General features: G+C 42.0%; 1 protein-coding gene across 7 annotated transcripts in view; it reads right to left on the bottom strand.

Moving 5' to 3' along the window:
• Positions 1-9,443, bottom strand: part of LOC132972738 (neuronal cell adhesion molecule-like) — a 71,829-nt gene extending 62,386 nt beyond the window's left edge. For 6 of the 7 annotated variants that reach the window (XM_061035785.1, XM_061035788.1, XM_061035790.1 and 3 more), the window contains exon 1: positions 9,266-9,442. The gene's annotated coding sequence lies outside the window, so the exon portion shown is untranslated. Of the gene's footprint in view, positions 1-9,265 lie in introns of all 7 variants that reach the window. The other variant, XM_061035791.1, reaches the window with a different exon arrangement.
• Positions 9,444-14,205: the final 4,762 nt, after the last annotated feature.

Here is a 14,205-nt window from a genome sequence, read left to right as displayed (position 1 = left end):
GTGGTAGAGATCAGAGTATAATCTGCTCTGAGGGCAGTGACTGCTCCTTTATTTAAATCACATGGCTACGAGCTGGGATTATAAAACAGGTTTTAAAAATACTATAAGCACTCTGAATAGCTTGATCTCTGAGGCTGGCTTTGGACTAAAACTACATTTTTAATCATTATCATCCAATCAAGGGGAATGGAGATTTTGACTGAAATAGCAGTTCAAGCAATTATGTAAAAGCCTCAGATGTACGATTTGGTAAAGCTCCTATAGCTGACAAAATGAATATAACATAGGAGTGGGAACATTAAAAATGTTGACTATTACACCACACCAATCACATTTCATGAAAGCATTGGTGAACATCTAAAAGGTGCCCCTTGACCTTAAGCCTAGCCTCCTGCATACCCCAAAATGTCAACTACAATCAAGATCCACATACTTCAAAACCAGCAGCTATATGAATTCCATCTCAGTGACACATCACAAATGACCAGTGAGTTAAAGTGTCCTATTTTCTCCCACAGGACCTGTGGAGGCGTGCCCTCTGTCATGCAGTAACCCTTTTGAGTAACACGTCCACCATGGCTCCACTCATACAGAGATGTAGTCATTGTGCCTGGAGCCCTGAGAGGCCCAGAACCAGCCAACCTTGAAGACCCGAGCATTAGGTCTCCTACAGACCAGAATCTTTTCAACCACTGCCAGTACAATACCAACTAAAACCAACAAAAGGAACGCCATTCAACCACAAGATCCAAAAATACAATGCTACACTTGTGGGTTAAATATTGAAAAGACAATATCTCCTGCAGAAAGTCCAGAAACTTAAGAGATTATAGTGTCATTTTTTACTTTGGGCTCAACAGCATAGGGCTTTGGCAGTTAACCATGGCACACACTGACAAAGACTCATTGATATTTCCACACAGACAGAGACAAACACAGGGCTGAAAAAGCAGCACATTGGCCCAGACAGCTCTCAGCCACACTAGACTTTTGATTGGGTTATCAGGCCAGCCTGCCTCAGAGGAGATCCTGATAAATGAAGTTGCCATTTGTCCATCCTCCCCTCTGCTCACAGCCGGGCACAGCTAGCCCCCAGCAAGGAATTATCTTAGTGACAATTACATTCCTCCAGCTTCTGAAGTTGCCAGGTTTCTGAGAAACCACAAGGAGATTATACTGATTGCTATTCTGTTGCTTGTGTGGTTTCTTAAATGATTTCACGGAGATGACCTTCTTCGCTGCAAGGATATTTATTGATTAATCAAATGTAAAACCAAATGATTGAACAATGAGCACTGGGTCTGCTGAATCCAGAACTGAACAATACACACATACATGCTCTTAAATACATTTGCATATCATTTTGATTTTCCTTCTCCTGGTGGATCCCATTAACACTCTTCTCAAACCAAATCTCAACCTCCTGTTTTAACATGGCATCTGTCACTCACATTGATTATCCAATGGTTAGGTGTTCAACCGTCTCCGATAACCTGATTACTCCATTGACATAATGGTTATACAACAACAGGATGAATCCATCATACACTTGACAACTTAATGACTTTGTTATTGCCTAAAAGCCTTTCTTTGGAAGGAAAACTTCAGGGCCCTGAACACCCTGTCCTCAGTGAACTCAGCATCAAATCTCACATGTTCTCATAGGTTCCTCAATACACATTGTAGAATACCCAATGTTAATGTAATATGTATTTGTATGTTAATGTATTACTGTATACGTCATCATATTACTTAAAATCATTAACAAGTGCATTTTCTTACTTTAAAACTTGAATATCTGGACATGTCAAAATAATACACCAGGCTTGTGTTTTAGTCTAAATTGCACTTGCATAGGGTTTTGCACAGTCAACTCGATGGTGGCTGTCCTTGGGTTTTTAATAATAAATCCAATTTAGAGGCAATTTCCTTCCTGGTTAAAATGCAGTCCTGGAAATGCTGAAACCTGTTGGCTATTCTTTGTTGTGTTGTTGGAGGGCAAAAAAGGCAAATTCAACATTGCATTAAAGTTTGCAGCTAGGGATTTTTTCCTGTAAGCCTTTTTTCCATTACCCTTAGTGTGATCAAAAATATGAATTATATCAGTTGGAAAACAGTATTTTCCAACATTTGCTATATATTTGATGAACATTATACTCTTTGCTAGCCACACACTGCTGTTTAAAAAATATATATATTAAAATTGACCTCAAACCAGTTACTTTTTGTGGCTCATTGGTTTTGGAGACTGGTTAATGCATTGACTGGCATTCTCGAGGAACCCAGATACCCCATATTTTAGGCAGTATTCGAGGCAAATACTGTTTGTAGTTATCAGAACAGCCCATGAAGCTTAGAGCTTTTTCCTTTTTGCAGTTTTTTTTCTCAGGGTTTTTTTAATTTTGGGCTTCTTGGCCTTCATTAAAGGGGACGACTTTAGAGAGACAGGCACTGTGGGGAGAGAGTGCGAGATGACATGCTCCAAACTGTATCAGGATCGGGAGTCAAACCTGCAACCAGGGCGGCAGGAACTGTAGCCTCAATTCATGGGTGAACCTGCTCCCCCAACTGAGCCAAACCAGCGCCCCCCCGAGAGCCTTACATGCTTGATAATGATTGTTACAACTAACTGTCAAAATACCATTTAAATACTAATTTACAATCAAATTAAACCAAGAAAATAAACAGGAAAACCAACACATGTTCATTGTCCTGACTGTTCCAAGTGTTAACAATAGAGCTCGCTGTAGCTGCCTGGTAAAGTGACTCAGTCTACTGGTAAACATGTCAGATACTCAGTCATATTAATGGGAGCTACTGGGCTGTTTGAACCTCCTCCCACGTGTTCTTTGAGTGGCTCTGCTGATTTGTAGAGAGGACAGGAAACGGATTTGGTATGACAGCACATTTTTATGATTCTAATGGTTTCCTGACCTCAATCTTCCCTAATCATTTTGAAGCCTGGACAAAGATGATCTGGGTATAGATTATGTTTCTAGCACAACACGTGGCACAGGGACAAAAAAAAAAATAGACAAAGCAGCCATGGTCGTATTGTGTTCTGTGCTTTTGATTTCTCAAAGGACATGCACATTTATCTTCTAATGAATGGAGGAATCTCAGATCTACACTTGGATTTGTTTACCATCCCATTCCTTTGTCTCCCCAGAGATTTTTTTTCCCAGGAATCCTGTGGCTGCGTTTTGGGGGTTTAAAGGATGAAAAAGAGGGAAAGAAAAGCCCATTGGTTTCAGCGCCACAGAAACAGCATCCAGAGCCAAGCTGTCATCCCACTTGGATTAAGGGCCCTTCAGTGGTGGCTGCTGAGCTGCTAACATGGTGTCTTACCCTTGGTTGGGGGGTGTGATGGGGGGGTTTGGGGGTGGAGTGGGGAGGTAAGGGCATTTGAAGGCCTGGCCTAAATAAGACCTTGAGGTCAGAGAGCCTCCTGAGCCATAGCAAAGCCACTTTGTGTTTCCATGTCAACTTTATTCATGAGCTGACAGCTAAGTGTCCCCCGTCTTTCCTGTTGATTCAATCACTGTTGCATCATGGGCTGTGGCGACAAAGATAATCTACGCCTTCGTCCTGCTTATCTCTGCAGACCCCCGGTTCAACAAATGCAAAAGATGCAGCGTTGAACAACAGGCTGGTGAGAGTTTTAAGGCGTGTGGTGGAATTCTTGGCAGGGCACAGTCCTTAAATCTTGGATGTTCTGAGCAGAAGAAGAGCTGTGGAGACGTATTTGTTGTGCTATTAGACATCACAAGTGGGCTGCATCGCTGTGCCAACAGAGAGTGGGATGTTAGGCCGAGTTTTTTATTTAAGCTCTATGCAAATAGGAGGAAGATGGAGGCTTGAAACAGTATAAAAAGCATTCAAGTGCACACTCTTCCTGAATTCTCTGTAATTTTGGCCAGCCTACTCCCTAACAGTGGAGCACTGCCCGACTCCTGTTGTTTTCAGGACAGGATGGGGACGCAGTGGTCCTTGTAATGTGCTGCCACTGGGCCACTGACCACCCCTCCAACATCTGCTGCCCATTCAAAGTTGGCCAGAGCTTTAACAGGCCCGAGGCACTTGTGTGGTAGCAAGAACTGCCTCCCCAGCTCTCTTTAGCAGGGACTACTGTGTGTTCAAACAGAAACTCAAACACCCAAGCTTCTATTGTGGATCTCCTCAGACATAACCCTGCATCGCCCCCCCCCCCCCGTACCGCAAAAAAAAAAAAAAATGAGACGAGAACAGCCGCCCGCTAGTACAGACAGAGAAAACAGACCCCCTTTGTTCCCCCTACCCCTCCTCCCTCCTGCAACCCTGAGAGCCTCCAAACAGTCCCACTTTTCCCGTCCCTCCCTCCACTTCAGATCATCTTAAAACACAATCAGGGTGCACATCTCAAGACTCATCTTTATTAGTACCTATGCATTCCCTGAAATTGAGGTTGACTGGGAGTCAGATCTGGTGGTACATGGAGCAAGTTGACCTGTCAGGTGCTCTCCTGGGGGTAGAGAAGGAACATTAAACCCACAACATTATGTTCCATTATCCCAACCTCCCACTTCTAAAGGGGGCCGCTTTACTGTCATTCCCTGCTAGTGGGTTTGGACAGAAAAGAGCATCTCTAAATGCTTTGTTCTCACTAAGGGCTGTAATGACATGGGCAGTAATAGTAGCGTTCCCTAGGTAACAGTGAGTGATTGAGCTTGATGACTGTCATGGTGTGAAGCTCGGTTGGGATGATTTGGTCACAGCGGGCCGTCAAGGGACATCAGCACTGACCGCTACTCAAACAGCATCTGTCCGCTTTACCTGCTACCTAAAATAACACAGCCTACAGTATAACATTACAGCAACCAAATGTAAACGATACAAAGTCAGTGATAAACTAAGCTTGAGAGAGCTATTTCATTATGAATGTACATGATCATTATCATGCTTGACTATTCTTTGACTTTTAAAGAAGTCAAATAATACTCAAAAATCCACCTCAAAGAACCAAATTGATAAATTAAAGTTGCCTGATTTGTCTGACCAGTAGACAAAAAAAACAAACTTATAATACAAAAGACAGCTGATTAAATATTAGAAGATAAAGCAGAAACTTCTGGGCATTTTTGTACAAAAAAGCAACAAATGTATTTCTAATTGAAATTTTCATTGAGCAGCCTGACAAATAAACAACACATTTTTGAGCTCTACCAAGGATAAAATGTACCTTAAGCTATGAAATCATCTTTTTGTTGATGTAGTTTGTCGATCTTCAAATAGCAAAATCGAATAAATAATCAAAGCTTATGGCTGCAACTCCAGTTCAAGAAAAGTTGAATCCCTATCACATTACATGGCGAATTGTCATTATTAAAATAAGATATTTTCATTTTAACATGACATACAAATTCATCTCCTAATAAGAAGAAACTAGTTTGTTATAATGATGTGCTTTTTATCATGTTGTAATATGATATTTAAAGGAAAAGAAGGTGTAATCTTCAAATATAAATAGCAGTAAATGTCCTGAGTTGGAAAGCTGAAACCAGAGAATGTTTGTTTGATAAATTACTGACAAGAATATCTGATTATCAACTGTTAGTTTTCTGTTGTTTAACAATCAATCTTTTAACTTAAAACTTAAATCAACACCAAATAAATCAGGATAGATCACTGAAGATCTGTTGCTGCAGGAGACAAACAGAAAAAACATCAGAATAAAAACTAGTGCTGCCAAGTCTTTGAATCTAATTATTTGAGCGATCAGTCTGTGAATCAAGCTTTGAGCAACACATACACAGAAGTCACCTCATTTTTCTTCCTCACCTGTCACCATCCACTCCTGATAATACGATACAGGTCTGGTACGTAAACAGCAACAGTTGTGGCTGTGTGGAGAGGATTCGCAGGAACGTGTCGATCCCCATTAGAGCTGCTGCCTAACTGAGTGTGAAACTCTAATTGCGCCCACCAGCTTGCAACCATCCAGACCCAACTCACACACAGAGAAAGTGAAACCTGTGTGTGTCAGTGTGTGTGTGTGTGTGTGTGTGTGTGTGTGTGTGTGTGTGTGTGTGTGTGTGTGTGTGTGTGTGTGTGTGTGTGTGTGTAATGAACATGTATGTCCTTCTTTGCATGTACTCATGTGCTCCTGCATACGTTTATCCAAATTACAACAAAGGCGAGTGTTCAAGGAGCCGTGAAGCAGGAAGGGGGGAGGTGGGGACCGTGTTCCCTCAGTGGTAGTCTAATGAGGGGCTCATCGGTCCCAAAATGAGATGAACATGCCAGTGACAAGGAGGTCCAGGGCATGTCGGTGTGCTGTACTACTGTGTGTGACTGGCCCACTGGGAGAAGACACCCACACCGCGGTGACACTAATGGATAGGCACGGCCGGGCCATTGGTCCCCAGAGATTCAGCCTCATCACAGCTGAGCAGCACAGCGCTTCAATTCTCAGTGGCTTCTACTCAGGACGAGCACACACGTCTGAGGAACACAGTCATTCAGTCTGTCAGCTGTGATGATATCTCTCCAAAACAAATTACTTCAGAACTTCAGAAAAAAGGAAAATGAGAGTAGACTCCATGATTTGTAATTTTGGTCCTGACCTCCTACCAGTAGTGATACACTATGGAGTACTAAGTTTAATGAGAGACTGAGATTGAGACTCACTTCATGGCATCAATCAATGACATGCAGATTGACACAAAGAGGGATTTTAAACAAGCTGCAAACGTACTGTATTAGCAAGAGAAAATACAAGCATTCCTTGATATATTGACATAACTGTCAGCTGTAAACATCCATCACGATTCACAGACCAGCACAATAGTTCAACCTTGACCTAAACACATGCAGTTCATCACACAGTTTACCACCAAATTGTGGCACATTAACTGCAGATTTAACCTTAAACAGAGTGGATTAGATTAACTCACTAAACTGTTTGATTGTTTATAAACCAATCCACTGCTGAAACTAACAATAATGCTTTCATTATTGATTAACATGTTGACAGGTTTTCAGTGTATCAATGAATCTTTTTGTCCAAATGTCAAAAATGGTGAAAATGTACTGTTAAAAATTGCCCAGAGCTTTTGGTGACAGAAGTTCCTTGATTCATTGAACCATACGTAAAAAAAAAAACCTTCATATATTCTTATAGACAGTATATTCAGTTAATAATCACAAGTTGAACAGAACATTATTAAATCACCATTTTGGAGAGGATCGAATATGAAATGGCTAACCAATTACTTGATTATCAAAGTACTGCCAATCAACTTTCTATAATTCAACTAATCAAATGATTAGTCAAATGAATTGATTTAAGTGTAGGATAAGACGCTTCAGTTCCATGAGTTCAAACCAGTTTGGGTCATAGAGATGCCAGTTGAAAAAAAACAAAGTAAATTAAGTTGTGATTTACCAAAATAAAATCTCAGCCTGTCTGTTTTAACAGTCCCCCTCTTTGGCCTGACCTGCAGTTTGTTGGAATCATTCTAATGTTCCCATCTTTGACTACATGAAAATGTCATTGGTGAAAACGAATCACAAAACTCAGCCTCTGAGGTTCAAAAGGGTTCCTCTGAGAAATGATGTCATCGCCATCAGCACAAGTGACACACAACAACCTTGTCTGTCCGCGAGACACGTTGTCCCATCCTGTGGTTGGCGGAGTTCACAAAGCCACAGACGGCAGCTCGCAGAGGAGCGTCGATCCATTCTTCACAGAATAGTCTACGTGTTTCTGCGGCCCACGGGGTGAAATAAGTGGCATTTTCCCTCCAACACCCAAGCTTTTCCCATAGCCCCCTCAGCCTGGAGATGCCCGCCACTGGTTGGTTTTAGGTCAGCGGTGTGTGTGTGTGTGTGTGTGACTGACTGGTGCTCGCACAATAACTCCAGCCAACGTGTGTCATGATAATCCCTTAGTTATGCAAATCTCTCCCTGCCTTGTGCCGTTTGTGCTGAGGGTGAAAGTAAAGATGGCAGCACAATGTAGGTCACTATCTTGTCCCTGATTTCTCCACGTTGGTCAAATGAGCCTGACATGTCCTGGCAGCAGAGATCTCCGGGGGTGCTCAGGCTACTTACTGACTTAGCAAGGTGACTGAGAAGACGGGGCAGAAAAAATAGTCCAGGAAATGCATACGTGAATTGTTGTCACACATTTTGCCGCCTATTTCTGTATCAACGCAAACTAGCCATAAGGCAGGGATTGGGGGATATTGTTATCTTCTTACACAGATTAACAATAGTCTGCCCGGAGAGAATGAACATTACTAGAAAGTGTGTCAGCCCTTTCATTGAGTAGTAAGAGCAGACAATAAAGCACACAGGGGTCATTAGCATTGCATTAATTTGGCTATGTGAGCAAGCAGGGAAAGTGTGCAGCCCCTGCATGTTTGTATGAGAGAGAGTGTCTGCAGATGAGAAAGGAGGGGTGGGGGGGGTTGTTGTGTTGTTGCATGATGGTGAGTTCCCCCCTTGACCGAGGCTTTGACCAAGACAGAGGGAGGAGGAAGGGGGGGGTGTAAGTAGAGGATTTGGGTGGGAATGTGTTGTTTTCTCTTCTTCTTCTTCTTCTTCTTTTTTCCAGTGTAGCACTTGTTTTGGCTTGTATAATCAATGGCATGGGATGTAAGCGGTGAGTCTCAGAGGGGCTATCACCATCAGATCGAGTGTGATGATAAAAGGGGAGATGAGACTAAACAAACTGAGTGGTCAGACGAAACGAGACAGAGATGTCATGCAAATATGGAGGGAATTAAAACATGTGGCGAGCAAATCAGCTTAGGGCATGAGGGATTTTGTGGAAGAGGGCAGCAATTTCATCAACAGAGGGGGGAAAAAAACAACAAAACACTCCATCTATGTCTCTGTATCCGCCTGTCTATCAGTTATTATACTTACAGCTTGAAATGTGAAGCAAAGGACAGATCATATCACAGGTTCAGAATGAAGACAAGTGACAGTGATTTCTCCCAGCATCCTTAGAGACACGCACTATACTCCAGCCTTGATTTGACAAGTCACATGCACCTGCTAGTTCTATAAACGAAAAGCTACAGGCTAACACGTAAAAGAGAATATTTGAAAACAACCTCTTGTCTCTGCGTACAAAGCTGTAGGCTAAAGAAAACAGTTCCCCCTGTCAGCCCCACAGCATCACTCTCAACACACAGCTCCTCTCTTCCACAAACTCCTGACAGAGAAACTGCACAGCCACACCGCACGTGTTATTGAGGATCGGTATCATTCCGCTCACCTGATCTCCTCCCTCAGCGGAGCAAATCACGAAGCCTCTTCTGTACCTTAAGTCCCCCTGCGATGGAGCAACGCCGTGTTTATTTACGTGCGGTCCTTCTTCGTCAGCGCCGAGCCTCCCGCACTTGTCTTCTCAGCTACAGTCACTGGTCCTCTCCTCTCCCACCAGTTCACACACACACACACACACACACGCACGCATGCGGGGGCGCGCAGCATCACTCCGGGGCGTGCGCACGCCCACTGCGCGAGCTGCAGCGCCGCTGCCGACGTATGGCGGCCTCGAGGCACAAAACAATTCCAGCAAATTGTTATCCAAATAGACACGGTAACAGTGCTTTAGCTTTCGAAAGGCTCAAAACCACAGATGGACAACAGCTGGTGGGGGTTTTTTTTGGGATAAAAAAAAAAAAAAATGCCAAAAGTTGTCTTTTAATGCACACCAATGCTTCTGTCCTGCTATTCATCAGCAGGGAGAAGCTTTTAAATTTGTTATTATTGTTAAATCTAATCATCCTGAAAATCCATCTAGCGAAAATAATGTTTAATTCTGCAATAATTCCAACACTAAAGGTTTAATAATCCCACTTTTTCATTAATCGAACTTGCAAAATGAAACAGTGCAACAAAACCTAAATAGAAATCCAACCAAAAACAAAATCAAATCAAGACTGCAATTAGTCTAATATGAGAGTTGTCACCTTTAAACAGGGAACGTCATCCAAGCTATTAGAGCCATTTGCATGCCCTGCTACATCATTCATCCTGAGAGCAGGATTGCACTAACATCATGTGGGATCAAGCAAAACTCTGCTGGATAGAGGCCATGCGACTTAAAAAAGTGACATTTCCCCTCACTAATATCTGCTGCTTGCCATGCTCTGCACTCTCTGTGCATGTTACATGTAGTCATGCATTATCTCAGGCTTAGCAGTGGGAGCCATCTGCAGCCATAGAATCAAACACTGAGAGCAAGGGACGCAGTTATTAGTCTGATAAGCCTGGTTTGGCAAAAAGACAAGGTTTCTGGTTTGAGTTGCCATCCACAGGCTGGTTGGCTGAGATTAGCTAAAATTAGGCTGTGGCACAGATTTGAAGGAAGATGATTAACAGTGCTGTGGATTATATTTTTATGGAAATCAGGCAAAGTGCAGTTAATCAAACAAAGTCGAAAAGAATCACCTTTTTAAAGGGTAAATCCTTAACTCCCCTCCACAAAACTCATTCCCTTCTCTTCTTCGTTCACTTTAAGTCTTCTTTAGTCATTTTTTAAAAGCATTTCTGGGATTTCTCTGCCTCCCATGACGGTGAAACATGACAGTTGACATGCAGCCAAGGTCATTTTAGGAGGTAATTCCCTAGTGTTTAAAGCACCAGTTTTCCCTCATCATTGTCTGAAGGGGTCTAGGGGATTCTAACCCTCATCTGCCAATAGTACCACACAGGGAAGTATCATAATTGTCCTCGCCTTTCATTTCAGACCGCCTCCAGATATGTCTGCATACCTCTTGAATCTCATTAAAATGTTCTTTTAATTTCCCTCATGCATACTATTGGTAAAATACTCTGAGGGATTTCCAGAAGTTCAAGGATACAGCACAGCGGAGACAGAGTGAAGCACTTGCAAAGTTGCAGAAGTGAATTATGTGGGCTCTTTGTGTTGAAATGTAAAATGCAGAGCAGACGTCTTCTCTTTCTCACTGCTGGTAACTCCAATTATCACGCCTGTTACTGGAGAGGTTCCTTGAAGTCCTCTGCTCGCCAGAATGTAAAACTTCACACATTGTGTGGCGATTGCTCAGAAAAGACAGAGTCATCACTTGACCTGTTTTCTTCTTCTTGTATCACTGTTATTGAAAACCAGTAACAGAATGACAACAGATGCAACAGCAGCAAGCATACCATGAAATGACCCGACTCCCAGCAGACGTGATGATAAAGGCACACAGATCAGCAGGCTCATAGTCAGAACATAGCAGTCAAAAAACAATATCTCAAACCAAATGATGTTTTCATGTCTTTGAATGAGAACGGGAAGTCAGAGCGTTGTGTATAATTTATGAAGAAAAACAACTGTATTGAAATTGTTGTGTCTGTTTTGTTTTTCTCTCACTGACTGTCTATAACTTTTATTATTGCTTTTTTCCCCATCTTTGTCGCAGTGACATTTTGAAATTAAAACTCTTCATATCCTATCTCAATATCTGCAGCTCACTCCAAAACTAATTAAGTGCTAATGAGCTGGGTTTATCTGCTACAGCTAACTGTGAGGTGTAATTGAGTAGCTGCCACCCAAAGGATAAACAGCAGCACAACAGTACAGAATAAAACATAGAGAACCTGTAAAAACAAATTTTTTTAAATGAAAACCTCCTCAAGATCTATTCCCGGCACCCAGATCGGATGGAGAGACGTGTTTATATTCAGAGTCTGGAGGTCTGGCCTGTAGGTGCAAAAGAAATCACATTAGTGATGTGATTACTGCTGGGGGACGAGTTCATGAATCAGATCAGATGTGTTTACATCAGGGGAGGATGCATTTCCTCTCTGTGTGCTGCTGTGTAATTACATTATGACTTTTCTTTATTGAGTGGAGGCAGCCTTTGCTGGATGTCTAACCCTGTTTTCACACAGGGAGCACAAATATGACATGAATCCAGTCAACACAGCACAGGGACCAGACATGGAGCACCTGTGTTTCAGAAGGTAATATAGTAATTTTCCATGTTATCTGGAGCTCATTTTTTGTGTATGTTCAACATTTTCAACAACAGACACATATTGTCATCAAAAGGTGAGTCTACAAACCAATTCCAAAGCCTTTTGTGCAGGTTATGGCCTCATTAAACAGCAGAGTATGTTGGATCAACTGCCAATTAAAAATACGTTTTTGTCCGTTGACAGGTACAGCCATGGTCACTCACTGGTACAGCAGTGTGTTGAATGTCTGGAGCTCCTGATGCATGACTCAGAACATGAATTTACTCTGTAAGAAACGATCAGACCAAATGTTCAGGGAGTACACACGTCAGGCGAGTGGGGCAAGCTGAGGCAAAATATTAGGTTTATTGGCTATAAAGAAAGAAGGTGGATAATGTGCTTAGTGTAAGTGGATAACAATATTGTGTCTGAACCACAGAGGATGTGAAATGTGCACACTTAATAAAATGTTTATTAACCTTAAAAAAATAAAACTAAATTTAAGCTCTTTGCCTTCTCTCAGAAAAGGGAAACTCCTTGGTTACAAACATGTTCTTCCTTTTTAAAGTACAATGCAAGATACATGCATACAGTGGAAGATACAAGTTAGTAGGTGTTACCTGTAATAAGCAGACCAAAGACTTTTAAACTATTAAAGCTCCTGATTAGGAAACAGACAAAAATTAAAGTTACAATTGATCTACTTCTAGCTTCAGACAGGGGACTTCTCTCTGTGCTTGACCTGTTAGGTCTTGTGCTGCATTTGACACGATTGACCATCACATCCTATTACAGAGACTAGAAAAAGTATGTGGAATTACAGGGACTGCATTTAAGTTGTTTCAAATCCAATCTATCAGATAGATCTCACTTTGTACATGTTAATGATAAGTCCTCTATGCATACCAAAGTTAACCATGGAGTGCCACAAGGTTCAGTGCTTGGACCAATTCTCTTTACATTATGCTTCCTCTATGCCTCTATGACCAGCACAAGTGAACAGGACCATCACTGATGGTTAAGACTGACGATTACGACAAAGCTGTTTCTAATGCCTGTAAGCACTGCCACCAAGTTGATCTCAGTCAATCCTACATCTCCCAGAAAACCTTACAGCCCAAAACAAATCTACAATGTTCATAAAACGCTCAGAGGTGTATTGTTGCCACAATATGTGGAATAAGCTGGGCAGATCTCGTAACAAAAAACATTTGCCGACGTTTGTTTTCAACACAGGACTCACTGTATGAAGTGAAGTTGATAATTAATGGACAATGCTGGAGATATAAAATAATCTGTGCTCATCTGACCCTAGCTGGGTACAGCATGAAGAGGGGAACAGGGATTACTTGTTCACGTTTTAGTCTGCCGATAGATGAGGTGCTGCCACATGGGTAAATGATTGAATTCCCTGAACATTTCCCTGTTGATAAATGTTATCATTTGTGATATCTCATTTTTAACTTGCTATTTTAAAGAGTAGAAGTTTACACTTCCTCAGATTAATCAGCACCAAATCTTAAAGCAGCAGCTATCTCTTCTTGTGTGAGGCATCTCTTTTTCTGGTTTCCTGGTAAACACACAGCAGATCAAGGTGTTTCTATATCCAGTTAATCTTCACTAACTTCCTTTTTTTCCTCTGTAAAGCTGTTAAATTCCAGCTAAAATGGCCACCTTCTGCCTCCGCCTTAGCCCCCACTTGATGCTGTTTGTTTTGTCCTCTGTCGTCTGTGACCAGCTCGGTGTTTTCATGCGTGTAAGCAGTTGGTGGAAGGCTGTGTCAGTGCACCGTGTTTATGCTGCAGGGAAATGCGATCCATCACTGGACAGGGCTGTTACCCAGGTGTCTGAGCATAGCCTTGCACAGTCATCTCATCTCACCTTCCACTCTTTTATGACAGGCAGCTCAGGGACGACCCTTCCAATTACCTCCTCCCTGAAAATACAGCCAATACGTTAGCACACCTACATAACCAAGACATATTCCAGTGGAGAGGCAAACATCCACTAGCAGCAGCAGGTCATTTTATTCATCAGAATTTGCAGCTAATCAAATGAAAGCACCTTGTAAATTAAACCAAGAAATCAGGATTCATATCAGTCCAGATCGATGTTGACATAATCAGGCAAGTGTGAGTACAAATTACAGACTTATTATCGTCACGTCCCCTCTTCCTGAGATGATCCACAGCAGCTTTTCTCAGATTACAATCACCTCATCTTCATATAATTAGGAGGCAA

Source organism: Labrus mixtus, chromosome 4 (genome assembly GCF_963584025.1).
Source record: "Labrus mixtus chromosome 4, fLabMix1.1, whole genome shotgun sequence".
NCBI classification, from domain to species: Eukaryota; Metazoa; Chordata; class Actinopteri; order Labriformes; family Labridae; genus Labrus; species Labrus mixtus.
The sequence above is the reverse complement of the archived record's forward strand: the minus strand, read 5'-3'. Positions and strand labels throughout refer to the sequence as shown.